This window comes from Mus caroli, unplaced genomic scaffold, assembly GCF_978045245.1.
Source record: "Mus caroli unplaced genomic scaffold, Mus_caroli_1 scaffold_33, whole genome shotgun sequence".
NCBI lineage: Eukaryota > Metazoa > Chordata > Mammalia > Rodentia > Muridae > Mus > Mus caroli.
This window is the reverse complement of record NW_028227288.1, coordinates 2,106,668-2,110,866: the sequence shown is the minus strand read 5'-3', so window position 1 is coordinate 2,110,866 and position 4,199 is coordinate 2,106,668.

Below are 4,199 nucleotides of genomic sequence, written 5' to 3'. Positions count from 1 at the left end.
TATTAGTTTTAAATGCCAGATGAATCCATTCTTTTACATTTTTGGGTTGGTTTGTTAGCTGATTTGATTTTATGTTGTTTTCCTGGAGGTTTGGTGGCCTAACACCTACACAAGCTCAGGCCCGAATAATAAATAAGTAAAGATCTCTGAAACACAGATCTGGGGCTGGTAATAGCTGGTCATGGAATCAATAACACACACATGTAGTCATGGAGTATTAATTTACAAGCAGCTATATCCTCACCTGTGGGGGAGAGGGACATGAAACAATTTCCACAGCCTTTGTATTGGAGGTGATGGTGGTAATGGTTAGGATTCCTTCTCTCTTTCTTTCTTTCTTTCTTTCTTTCTTTCTTTCTTTCTTTCTTTCTTTCTTTCTTTCTATATTTATTTATTTATTTATTTATTTATTTTTTATTTTGAAACAGGGTTTCTCTGTGTAGTCCTGGAACTCACTTTGTGGACATGGAATGACATGAATTTTAGGAAAAAGAGATATTAATGGCCGGGCGTGGTGGCGCATGCCTTTAATCCCAGCACTCGGGAGGCAGAGGCAGGCGGATTTCTGAGTTCGAGGCCAGCCTGGTCTACAAAGTGAGCTCCAGGACAGCCAAGGCTATACAGAGAAACCCTGTCTCGTAAAAACCAAAAAAAAAAAAAAAAAAAAAAAAAAAGAGATATTAATGGATTAATATTACTTCTATACATACATACATACATATAATTATACATACACACATAATTTTTTCAAATAGAATTAGAGTAGACCTGAGGCAATTGTGGAACATACCTTTAACCTCGGGCAGATTTCTGTGTTCAAGGTCACCCTGGGTTACAGAGTTAGTGTCAAGTCAGCTAGGGCTACACAGAGAAACCGTATCTCAGTAAAAAGAAAAAAATAATAGAAAGAAAGAGAGAGAGAGAGAGAGAGAGAGAGAGAGAGAGATTTAAAAAAAAAAAAAACTTAGTCTGGGCAGTGGTGCTTTTAATCCCAGCATTTGGGAAGCAGAGGCAGACAGATTAATATGTTCAAGGCCATCATGGTCTACAGAGTAAGTTCCAGGACAGCCAGGGTTACAGAGAGAAAGTGCATCATGAAAAAACAAAGCTATATTAAATAAATAAAATTTAAAAATTAAAAAATAGCCGGGACTGGTGGCACATACCTTTAATCCCAGCACTCCGGAGGCAGAGATGGGAAGATTTCTGGGTTCAAGATCAGCCTGGTCTGCAAAGTGAGTTCCAGGACAGCCAGGGCTATACAGAGAAACCCTGTTTCGTAAAACAAAAAATAAAATTAAATTAAATTAAATTACAATTACAATTACAATTACAATTACAATTAAAAATAATTAGAAAAAAAGATTACAGAAATCAAAGATAAACCACTAGATGGCATGTAACCACAATTACATCAGAAATATTGCACACACACACACAAACTCTGTCATAAAATCAAATGTGCCTTCATGATCAAAGTTCAATAGTCAATACTGCTAGAAGAATCATATGTCTGAAAATAAAAGCCAGAACCTTTTCTGCTTTTGTTTTCTTTTGCCCCAAGATAGGGTTTCTCTTGATGTAGCCCTGGCATCCCTGCCTGGAACTTGCTCTGTAGGCTTGGGTAGCCTCAAACTCACAGAGGTCCTCTCTGCCTGCTTCTGCCACCTACACATCCAGGCAGAAGCTAGAATCTCTCTCTTTTTTTTTTTTACCTTCTTTTCATTTATTTGTTTGTTTGTTATCATTACTATTAGTTTTCAATGTAAGTGTGTATGTGCTCTATCTGCTGCCTAGATGACTGCATGACAGAAGAAGGCACCAGAACCTAGGTGAATCCACCATGCAGTTCCTGAAAATTAATTAAAAGAAAAAAAAAAAAAAGGAAATTCAAATCACATAGCAAGGAAAATTAATTAAAAAAAAGAAAGGAAATTCAAATCACATAGCAAGTAGAAATCTGCACAGCTGTCAGAGTGCTATTTAAGGCTTACTGTAAATAATAAAAATTGTTATGTGTCTTTTATCCAAAAACAGAAGGGAGGTGGTGTGCCTGCATATGGAAGGTGACAAGTGGGTGGCAGCCCTCTTGTCCTCTGACTGACATCTATCCTCATAAAGATGGAGGTGGCTGACTGTCACGTGACCTAATGCTCAAGGTAGCTTTTGTGTCCAGCCTCTAGGTGGCCTAGTTTGCATGTGCAGAAAGGTGAGGAGGCTCCCTAAAGCAGCCAGAACTCTTGACCATCCACAGACATCCTCATACTGTCTTTTGTTATACTTTTAATTGCCAGACTCTGAATTGGTCAGTCTAAATTCTTTTGGTTTAATTAAATTATAATTAAAATGCATAATAAATGAAAAATATAACCAGTCATTCTGAAACTCCTTTTGTGTAACTCAGACTGTAGAATAAGCTAGCTGCAAAGTTACAGTGATCCACCTCCCTCTGCCAGCACTGCCACAACCACTGCCTGTCAAAAGCAAAAATCATAAAAAGGAAGAGGGGAGAGGGAACAAAAATAAGAAGATAAGAATCGTAGCCGGTCATAGTGGTATACAACTTTCATGCCAGCATTTGAAAAGCAGAGGCAGGCTCTTACTGGATTGAGGCCTACAAAGTGTCTTCAAGACAGCCAGGGCTGCTTACACTAAGAAACTATATATGAAAAGAATAAATTTAAGAAAGAAAAAAAAAAGAAAAGAAAGAAAGAATGGAAGGAAGGAAGGAAGGAAGGGAGAGGGGGGAACAGAGAGAGGGGGCAGAAGAAAAAAAGAAAGAAAAAAAGAAAAAGAGAAACAGGCAGACTTAGGAGGTAGTGTTACTTGATTGGAGATATCATTTCTCTGTGTAGGCAGGCAGGCAGGCAGGCAGGCAGACAGCCATAGTTGTTTGCTTTAGTTTAGCTTGGTTTGGTTTTCAGGAAGTGTTGCCGAGGCACAGGCCCAAGAAATAAATAAATAAATAAGAAACACACATCTGGGGGGGGGGGCTAGCTTGGCCATGGAGTCACACACACACACACACACACACACACACACACACTAATAAAATCAGGACATCCAGTGTCTTGGCCATCAATAGTGTGACATTCATGTCTTAAATTGCAAACCAGAAAGTCAGTTGCCCACGTACAAGTCTCTTTCTTCCAAGTAAGATGTCAGTTCCCAGGGAGGCCTTGGGAACTTAAACTTTACTCACTCACACCCTACTCAAAATAGAAGTCTGATTCTAAGTAGTCTGTGCACTGAATCGGTGGTGTGGGTGTCTCTCTTGTGTTAGGGCAGGGCGGGGGTTCCATCCCCAGTGCAGGTTCTAGGAGCAAATGCCAGAAAAGTATACACATGTGCGGGTGTAGGAAATGCTGCTGGGTGGTCAGTTTGAGTCCAAGCCTATTGCAGATAACTATAGAACAAAGGAAGCAGTTCGATTGGCTTCTATCTTGATTGGTTTCTGAGGACACATCCAAGGAGAATATGTAATCAATTCTGGCAGTAACAGCAGAAACAAGCTGTGAGAAAGTGTCCTTATAATAGTAGTTAACAGCACAAAATGGCAGGCTAGCCAGGTAAGAGGTTACCTAGCCCTTATCTAATCTGAAGTAGGCCTTCACATTCCATCTAGGCCTTACTCTTTTACCTATACCTTAACAGCCAGCAGCTTTGCCCTCTGAGCACAGGCATGTATAGATCAATGAATATCTTTCTCTGTATTCATTTATTTATGAGAGACAAAGTCTCTGTACATGGTGCAAAAACATACAAGACAGCCCAGGCCGGCCACTCAATAATTTCTGCAGGCATGTGATGGAGGTAGGGTGGGCAAGTGGCATCCAAACTGTGTGAGCAGTTCCATGCCACTTAGTTATCATTATTTGTTTTATGTATGTATGTATGTATGTATGTATGTATGTATGTATGTGTGTGTGATTACTTAGTTAGTTTCGTATTTAATTGAACCAGGGTTATTGGGGGGGGGAAGGAAATTTTTTTCTATATATACAAGCAATTGTAATTTGTTATAGTGTCCCTCCCTTTTGTGAAGATTGCTAAAGAGAGTCAAGCCTCTCTTGCTCTCTTTTCTTGGCCTCCCTGCCCTGCCTCATAATAAAAGGTGAAGAAAGGCCAAAGACATGGAGGAGAAGGGAGGGGGGGAAGATAACAAGTATGATATTAAAATAATTTTTGATAGACTCACG